General features: G+C 33.4%; 1 non-coding gene across 1 annotated transcript; it reads left to right on the top strand.

Moving 5' to 3' along the window:
- Positions 1-3,679: 3,679 nt before the first annotated feature.
- Positions 3,680-3,794, top strand: LOC120122828. Its single transcript, XR_005516124.1, has one exon. It is a non-coding gene; the product is annotated as a U5 spliceosomal RNA (small nuclear RNA).
- The last annotated feature ends 5,832 nt before the right edge of the window (positions 3,795-9,626 follow it).

The following is a 9,626-nucleotide window of genomic DNA, read 5'->3' as shown; positions in this document are numbered from 1 at the left end:
TAAAATAACATTGGAGAGTAAGTGATAAATTTGACATTAAAAAAATTTGAAAAATTAAAGTTCCCCCTCAAAAATAGCATTCCTAACAAAATTTGACTTAAAAAACTTGACACTTAAAAAAATCGAATTTCAACAAAGAATAACAAACATGTTAGTAACGCATAAAATTCAATAGATCCAAGTCTAAAATACTTTATGTAATGCCAATTGTTGAAATTAAGTGCATGTGTATAAAGCTATCAAAATATGTTATGCATTTGAAATTTTTGATATCAATTGTTAGAGATATCATTTGCATTTTAAACCACATGCATAAACATTTAAATTTAGGTCAAAAATTAAAATTTGTAAAGTCAAAGCATTTGAAAAATTGATATCAATTGTTAGAGAGATACATTTTGCATTTAAAACTAATTTTGACCAAAATTCATTATGATGAACTAAAATCATGAAAATCATTAAACTTTAGATAATGTTCATCACAACACCTTTTTAACATACATGAGATATAAAATCAACACAAAATCATTTAATCTCAAAACTCATGCATGCATAAACTAAATGAGCAACAAATTATGCAAAATCAAAGAGCTTTCAAGTTTAGAGGTTACCCATTCCTTTTCAAGCGTGGCTAGAGCATTTGAGCATCTCCACTTTCATCACCATTGCTCCCACACACCTACAAGAGATATTTAAGTAGATTTGGGTATCCAAATTGCTTTGGATCCTTGAACGTTAGTTTCAATGCCCCTTGTTCCCTTAGGAACCCATACTTGTCTAATTTTAAAAGATTTTCTTTTCTTTATAGGACAAACATGTTCCATATGACCATAAAAATGGCAATGTGAGCATTTTGCCATTTTTAAACATAATAAGTTATTTTTATAAATGAAGTCTTTTTCTTTTGTTAAGCTCTAAAGCTTAACTTTCAAATCAAAATTTTATTTTTCTAAATCATTGATTTTGACTTTTAAAAGATCTAAATCATTTTTCAAAGATTCATTTTGTTATTCAAAATCAATTTTCACTTTCAAAATCAAATCATTTTCAACTTTAATTTTAAAATTAATTTATTATATTTGGAATTCATGGTCTCAAATTCCAAATACAACTCATTATAAGGAACTTGTAACTCATCAAAAGAATAAGAATCTAATTCATTAAAGTTAGAAGTTACCATTGAATCTTCTCTGATGGCTATGAGGCATAGGTTGGCTACTTCATCTTCATAATTGGAGTCATCTTCATCTCTCAAAGTTCCCACAAATGCCTTCTTTTTGCTTGATCCATTCTTCTTTAGGAGGGGACATTCATACTTGACATGCCCCATTCTTTGATAATTGAAACACACCGGGGGACTCTTCATTTTGTTCGATTCTTGCTTCACTTCCTTAGAAGTCATGAATATCTTGAATCTTTTGAAGATCTTGGCTATCTCTTATTCTTCATCATCGTCTTCATCCACCTCTTCATTTGTATCTTGATTTCTCTCATTGGTGGATTTGAAGGCAACGCCTACCTCTTTCTTTTTGCTCTTCTTTTCTTCATCATCTCCTTCTTCCTTTACCATCAACTCATGAGTGAGAAGAGAACCAATAAGCTCATCATGAGAGAGAGAGACTTTAGATTCTTAGCCTCAATGATCGTCGTCTTCTTCGATATCCAAGACTTTGGAAGAGAGTATATCATCTTCCTCACATCTTGAAATTTTCGTAGCTATGATTGAGAAGATTTATCTTGGTTTCCCTCACTTCATTTGTTCCGTCATGAGTGACTTGGAGCTTGTCCCATATCTCTTTGGAATTGAAACAAGAGGAGACTCTTCCATATTCATCCAGGCATAATGCATAAAATATAATAAGCATAGCCTTAACATTGAGTTGGAACTTCTTCTTCTCTCTATCACTCCAATCATCCATCTCACCGGGTGGAATGAAGTATCCCCTCATGATTGAGTTCCAAACTCCTAGATCATTTGCTTGAGTGAAGAGAATCATCATATTCTTCCAATAGGCATAATTTGCTCCATTGAAGTAAGGTGGCTTGTTGACCGGTTGAGAGTCTTCAGTGTAGTAAGGGCCGGAGGTCGAATCCATCTTCTTGTCAATTGTGTCGGTAATCAGTAGAGTTTCTTCTAGGATCGTCTCAAGGTGGTTAAAACTTCTAATGAGTCAAGATTTGATACCAATTGTTGGGATTTATGAAGCTCAAATTGGACAACCAAAAATGTTGCCAAGAAGGGTGATTTGGTGTTTTTGATAATTTTATGGAGTAAGGAGATTTAAAGGGATAGAGAAAAAGTTACAAAACGGATTTATAGTGGTTCGACTTTCTCAAACAAAGTCAACATCCACTACCTAAGCTCCTCACTTAGGATTTTCCAACAAATCTACTAATTTGTTCTTTCTTTTTCAAGGACAAAGAGATAACATTTACAAAACTCCCTAGCTTTTCAAAGGCTCAGCTAGAACCAAAACCCTTTTATAGAAAAAAAGATGTAACAAAGAAAACCTCTAAAAATGAATGTGTTTACAAAGATTAAGCTCACAAGAAAAAAATATTTACAAGATAAAGTAAAATAGGAATGAAAAACTCTTCTCTTGTGTTTGATTGCTTGGATAGGTGTTCTAACCCTTCTTTAAGTGTTCTCAACTTGTATTTATATGTTGGAATGGGTTTGTGGATGTTTCTAGCCGTTGGGAGTGATTTGGAGTCGTTGGGAATGTTTTTATCTGCAAAATAAAACTGCTCAGTACAGAGGGTAAATGTACTCCTATAGGGATGTTATTTTTAAATAAAACTAGTTGTTACTAGCCGTTGGGCCTGACGGTATCGATACTAAGCCTATGGTATCAATACTACTATGTAAAGTAGTATCGGTACTCCTTTGGTTATCAGTACCATTTTTGCATTCTGAAATTTGAGCAATGTTGGTATTATCGATACTACCATAAGAGTATCAATATTTCTCTTACATTGGGTATCGGTACCACATGAATAATATCGATACTGTTCATATAGTATCGATACTGTAAGAACAATATCGGTACTACAAACGTGAAAAATTGTTTTGTGCTCAAATTCACTTTTAATGGATTTTGAATTATTTTTGAAAACTTTGAATAAATTCATTTCATGTCCAAAATCATTTTGCCTTGGTTTGTTATATCAAAACATTATGAACATGGTTCAACAACTCGATTCATCAAAACTGTATTTCTGCTGCTACAGCATTACAAAAGCAATAACATTGTTCTTTTTGTTGGTTCATTCTTATGATTTGGAATTATTATATGATTCTGATTACTGGTGTTTGCTTCTACACATTAACTGGCCTTGTGGTTATGGCAAACTTTGTATCCGATCTTGTTTTTCATTATGTTACCCCAACCAGATTGATTTGGAGACACCTTGAGATTTGAATTAAAAGAAATGGTTACTGCTAATTCCCCCTCTAAGCTTGCGGGAAATTTCATTTGAAGAATTCGTTATAGGTTCTTAGCTCTTTCCTTCAATTTTAAAAGAGAGCAGAATTTAATATCAAGAAGCACAAAGAATAAGCTGATAATATTTAAAAAGAGAATGACTGTTCACAAGTCCCGCATCATACTGGGAAAGCAAGTTTGCAGCTTCTCCTTGTGTTTATAAAGCAACTTGTGGCTGTCATTTAAACTAACGGAGCCATGGGGTGATCACAGACCGGACTATTATTTCGCATTTTACTAGAGAATACAGTGTGCTCTCCACTAATCACGGTATACGCCAATTTTTGGAAGGGTGTTTCTTGGTGTCATAACCGTTTTTTGGGAGGAACAATTATTTATTGTTTTAAAAAATAGTTACGATTTTAATTTTGAAACATTAGGGATTTTGAAATTAAATTGGATAGAATTGAAAAAGAGTCGCCATCAACCTTTGGGTTAGGTAGGTCGAATACCTAAAAATGTCTTTTAAAAATAAGTTTAAGAAAATCATTTTTAAGACAAAAAACTGGTCTGCGTTTACAAAGATTCAATTAAAACAAGTTCGGGAGTCGGTTACAGTCAAGGAAGGATTAGCACCCTTGAACTACCCTTTCGGTACCATTTAATTTGTCGGTTGTCTTAATTGTAAAAATTAAAATTTAAATTGAAATTTAAAAATTCAATTCGAATTACTTACCTTTTATTGATTGAAATTACTACTAAAAAATAAATAAAATATTAGATGGTAAAATAAAATATTAAATGCTAAACAAAAAGAAAAAAAATTAGAAGATTAATTTAAAAATAAAAAAATTTAAGATAATAATAATAATAATAATAATAATAATAATAATAATAATATGAAAACAAATGTCAGAAGAGAAATAAATAAAAATTAAGAAAAATATTAAAATAAAAATTAAGAAAATATTAATTTCTAAAATAAATAAAAATATAAATATAAAAATTAGGAAATAATAAAAATAATAATTTTTATTCTAAGAAATGAAGAAAATGTTAAAGGATCACCCATTAATTAAACAAAATACCAAACACACAAAATTAGTGATTAAAATGAAATCATTATAAAATTAAAAGACCAAAATAAAAGAAAATAATTTACATTAGTGACCAAAATAAAACATGCATAAATTCTTAGGCCAGATTCGAATAAAAACATAAATTAGTGAATAAAATGTAAACAGAATAAAATTCAAAATCTAAATTAAAATACTGAAAATTAAATTCAGTGACTAAAATATAAAAATTACAAAAGCAGAGGTTTGCGGAAAGGGTTTATCTACTCTAAAAATTACATAGAGATCCCTCCCCAAAACGACGTAGTTTTGGGGAGAGTATTTATAGCCTTTAACCCCACTATTTATGCCTAAACCCATTCATTTTTCATTTTTCTTTCTCTCTCTAAGGGAGAGAGTTTAAATTTCTCTCTGCCTTTTCTCTAGTTTTCTGTCACTGGAGGGAAACCGACCAACGATCGGTTACCATGTGCCGCCGCCAGCGGCTACCACACCCCCACCACCCATGGTGGCCGAAAATATCAAAATATCCTAAATCGAAGCCCAAATCCCACTAAACCCGAATCTAGCCTCTGTTTTTCCTAAAAATTCCCCAAACTCTCTAGATCTAAAAAAAGATACCTTCGATACTTCGGTTTTATGATGACGCGTGGAAGCTCTGACGAAGGTAAATTCTCTCATCCTTTTTTTGGTTTTTCCTCCTCCCCCTTTTCGTTATGTTCGAGGCCCCCCTTAAATAATTTTTTTTCCTTTTGTTTTCAATCATCACCGAATGTCATTGTCCATTTTTTCTTTGTCTTCTTGCTTGCTTTTTTTTCCCTTTTGCTTGATTTCATTTTCTACCAAATTCTCTTGATTTATGGTTGATATCAAATGGGGTATGGGCTCAAATTTATGTTTCTTTTTGACTTTGGGGTATTTGATTGCTTTTTGTGGATTTGTGTGGTTTGGGGTAGGTAGCCTACAAAAGTAAACACTTATTATAAGTAAAAACAAATAATAATAATAATAATAATAATAATAAATAATAAATAATAATAATAACATAATATATTTAATATTTTTTCTTACCTGGGCAAAAACAGGTGTCTACAACTGCCCCTCTTTGCACATTCTTGTGTTAACAAGAATAGAGCAAAGACGAAAAAGACAACCAATTTTTGTGTGATTCTTTTTTCTTTAAATTTGATGGTGTTTGTTGTTGGGGGACGACACTACTCAAATGTGATGAAGAGTTCGGGTCATCTAAGGGTTGACACGATTCCTACTGATGAGAACGGCTGGTCGAGGGATGACACGGTTCCTACGTGATGAGGATAATATACCATTATTAGGGATGATAACACGGTTCCTATGTGATGAGGACAACTGATTATCTAAGGTTGACATGGATCCTACATGAGATGAGGAGATCTGGTCGGTGGATAACACAGTTCTTGTGTGATGAGGATGACATGTCATCGTTAGGGATGATAACATGGTTACTACATGATAAGGACGGCTAGTTATCTAAAGTTGACACGGCTCCTGCGTGATGAGGATATCTGGTCGGTGGATGACAAATTTTTGTGACACTAAGTCGATCCATTGGACACAATATCCTTTTTCCTGAAGTTGAAATCGTGGGTGACTTCTTCGTTGTGAAGTTGATTTGAACTGTAAAATCTTGAGCACGATCTCTTTCATCGTGAAGTTGAAATCGTGGACCTCTTAAGTTCGATAACCCTTGTTGTGACGTTAATCTGATCTCAAAGCATTAGGAAAGTAGCTACTGGATTGTCTTCTAGCCCAATATACTTTGTTGTGAAGCAAAAATTCGACTTGAATGAAACAATTTTTTTCATTGTTGTGTCACATATGACTCATTCATCATGAAGTTGGGTCAGTCTTTTGGGTACGATATCCTTCGTCGTGAAGTCGAAATCGTATGTGAATAAGAAAGTGGCTCTTTGCCGACAATCTCGGTCGACATTGGTCTTCTTCTTGATTTAAAGACTTGGGTATGAAAAAATGACCGAAAAGTAGTTCTTTGATGCTACGTTGCAGTTGAGATGCCCTCGAGTTGAATGAAATCGAACTTGATAACGTTTGTTGACAGATAACTCTTATCGCATTAAGCTATGTTTCACTAAGTTGAGAGATTGCCCTATATCTTCTTCTTTGATTTAAAGACCTCGGCTTCAACTAGAAAGTAGTTTCTCGATGCTACCATGTGGTTGATGTGTCATCGAGCTGAATGGAATTGAACCCGATAACTTTTGTTTACAGATAACTTTTCTCGACTGAAGTTATGCTGTGAATTTGACCTGCCTTTGAGATGAATGTAATCGAACTTGAGGGTCTTTGATGACAAATAACCCTTCTCGCCTTGAGTTATGCTGTAAATTTGATATCCCTTTGAGCTGAGTGTAATCAAACTCAAAGGTCTTGGTTGACAGATAACCCTTCTCGCCATGAGTTATGATGTACTGGGCTGGGGAATGAATCCCTATTATTGCAAATGACTTTAAGTCGACCCATTAGGCATGATATCCTTTGTCGTGAAGTTGAAATCGTGGATGGTTAATTCGTTGTGAAGTTGAGCTTTGAATTGGATATCTTTCATCGTGAAGTTGAAATCCAATGGTTGTATTGTTGCTTGTGGGCACGATATCCTTCGTCGTGAAGTTGAAATCGTGGATGGCTCCTTCGTTGTGAAGTTGAGCTTTGAATTGGATATCCTTCATCCTGAAGTTGAAATCCAAGGGTTGCATTGTTGCTTGTGGGCACGATATCCTTCATCGTGAAGTTGAAATCGTGGATAGCTCATTCGTTGTGAAGTTGAGCTTTGAATTGGATATCCTTCGTCGTCAAGTTGAAATCCAAGCTTGTGTAAGTTGCATTGTTTCGAGTCCAATATCCTTTACTATGAAGTTGAAATTGACTCTGAATGAAACTGGAAAGTCATTTGTTGAGTCCAATATCCTTCGTTGTGAAGTTGAAATTGACTCTGAAAGCTACAAAATTATGTATGCAAAAAATGATGAATGTGATGTTCTGAAGTATGTCTAAGATGCATGTAATATGAATTAGATCTTTTTTTATCTCTTGGTGGAATCTCGTGCTTTGTTTGTCTGTCCCTGCATGTGGAGGAAAAATCTTCAGAAGATCTGATAATTCGCATCAGGATGTTGAATCCACAAAGATGCCCCAATATTCGATGTTGAATCTCCAAAAATGCCCCAACATTTGATGTTGAATCTTCAAAGATGCCCCCATTGTTCCTCACTTCTTGCTTCAGCATTGATTCTAAGCATGAGCTTTGTGTCAGAGAGCCACATATCATTTACCAAGATCCACTCTAAAGAGATTGTCTTGTTTGAAAAAATGTTTTTCTTCTTCTTTTATTTTCGAGATCTAAAAATATCAATTAGAATAGTTTTGAAAAATGTTTGATCAAAAGTTTTGAAAATATTGCTCATTTCTCAGTTTCATAATTGAGACGAATCATAAAACTAGAGTTCATTGGATATCAAAGAATTAATTACATTGTTAATCCTTCAATAAATTATAACTATTTGAGAAGTGTCAAGATCAAAGCTATCTTTGAGAAATGGTTAAGTAAGGAAAGGATAAAAAAGTCTCAGGTTATTGTGTTTGGTAAAATGTTTGGCATTTTTGTTTATTTGATGCTCAATGGTTTGATTGGGTAACTTGTATCCTCCCCTACTGGAAGTGTTCTCTGACTCCCAACTTTCATGGTCACTATCAGATTGTGCGATGTCTTATCAAGGAATTTGTGTGATCGCCTCAGCTGCACAATTTTTATATTCGAGCCTCCTTTTCAGGTTTTCAACTCGAATCCTCCTTTGGTCTCAAGACTTCATTCAAAATTTACGTCTTGAACCCTCCTTTGTTATTTTTCTCTATCATGCATTAAAGATTTTAGAAAACCTTTTGTAAATAAAGATTAATCCTGATGAGCGGGATAAAATATGTAGATAATATATTCTGTTTAGAAATCCATGTATGATTAGAATGGACTTTTAAGGCACGTAATGTAGGTCATGGTTTATGGTTATGAAAGAAAATGATAAATAGTCCCAAACAAGTGTTTCAGGGTATTAAACCAAGGATCAATTCATTCTGATTCCTTCAATCCTGTCTTGCTCAATTTGAATATGCTCGTATGTGTTTCTCTTGATTTTCTCTAGATGCTCCATGATCTTTGAGTGAAGTGATTCTGGAATGATTGTGCTTGATCAATCTCATAATTTGAATCTTGACGCGTCATTTGAATCGAGAGAATATTTGCATATGCGTCTTGTCTTTTTTTTCCTTTGTTTTTGTTTCTCTTTTTTATTCTCTTTACTTTTTTTGTTTCCCTCTCTTTTTTTTCTTTTTTTCTCTTTTTGTTCTGATTGGATCTTCGCACTTGGCATTTGATTCACCTTTTGGTATCTCCTTGGATTGATGTCTTCACTCATGTGAGCAGATTTCTTCCACCTTGCCCCCCAGTGTGGAGGGTGATCATCGGTTAGGGTTGAATCAGAAGAAAATTACTAAAGGCTCAAAAGGGGAAAACAAGGGATATATATATATATATATATATATATAAATGAAACAAAGCCGTTCATCATCTCATACACAGAAGTCCTCGCAGAAGAGGTATCCTCAAGGGGATATTTTCAGAATTAATTTTATTCACATGAAAAAGTGTAATTAATGCAAATAAAATTATTTCGAATGAATTCTTCTTTCTACTTCTTGCTCCCAACATGTCTCAATGTTCAGGCTCCCTTCAAAATGTCCCGAGTTAGAAGAATGCTCATGTTCAAATGAACAACTCAATGCCTTAGGTTTTAATGGTATACAAAAGTCAATTTTGAGTCTAAAAGAACAATGGTGTGACTTTATTGACTCAAAAAAAGGTTCAAAAGGGTGGTAATGTCAAAATCTGGTCATTTGGTAATGACCATGCGTTATTTTAGGTAAAGAATCAAGGTATTTTATTTTTGGGGTTTGAGACAGGATAAGAAAGGTCAAATCTTACCATATGTCAAAAATCTATAATTCTTGAATAATTAAAAGAATATTTAATTCATTTAATATTCGAAGAACTAAAGATTAAAACTCGTTCAATTAT

Source organism: Hibiscus syriacus, unplaced genomic scaffold, assembly GCF_006381635.1.
Source record: "Hibiscus syriacus cultivar Baekdansim isolate YM2019G1 unplaced genomic scaffold, ASM638163v2 tig00110387_pilon, whole genome shotgun sequence".
Taxonomy (NCBI): domain Eukaryota; kingdom Viridiplantae; phylum Streptophyta; class Magnoliopsida; order Malvales; family Malvaceae; genus Hibiscus; species Hibiscus syriacus.
The sequence above is the reverse complement of the archived record's forward strand: the minus strand, read 5'-3'. Positions and strand labels throughout refer to the sequence as shown.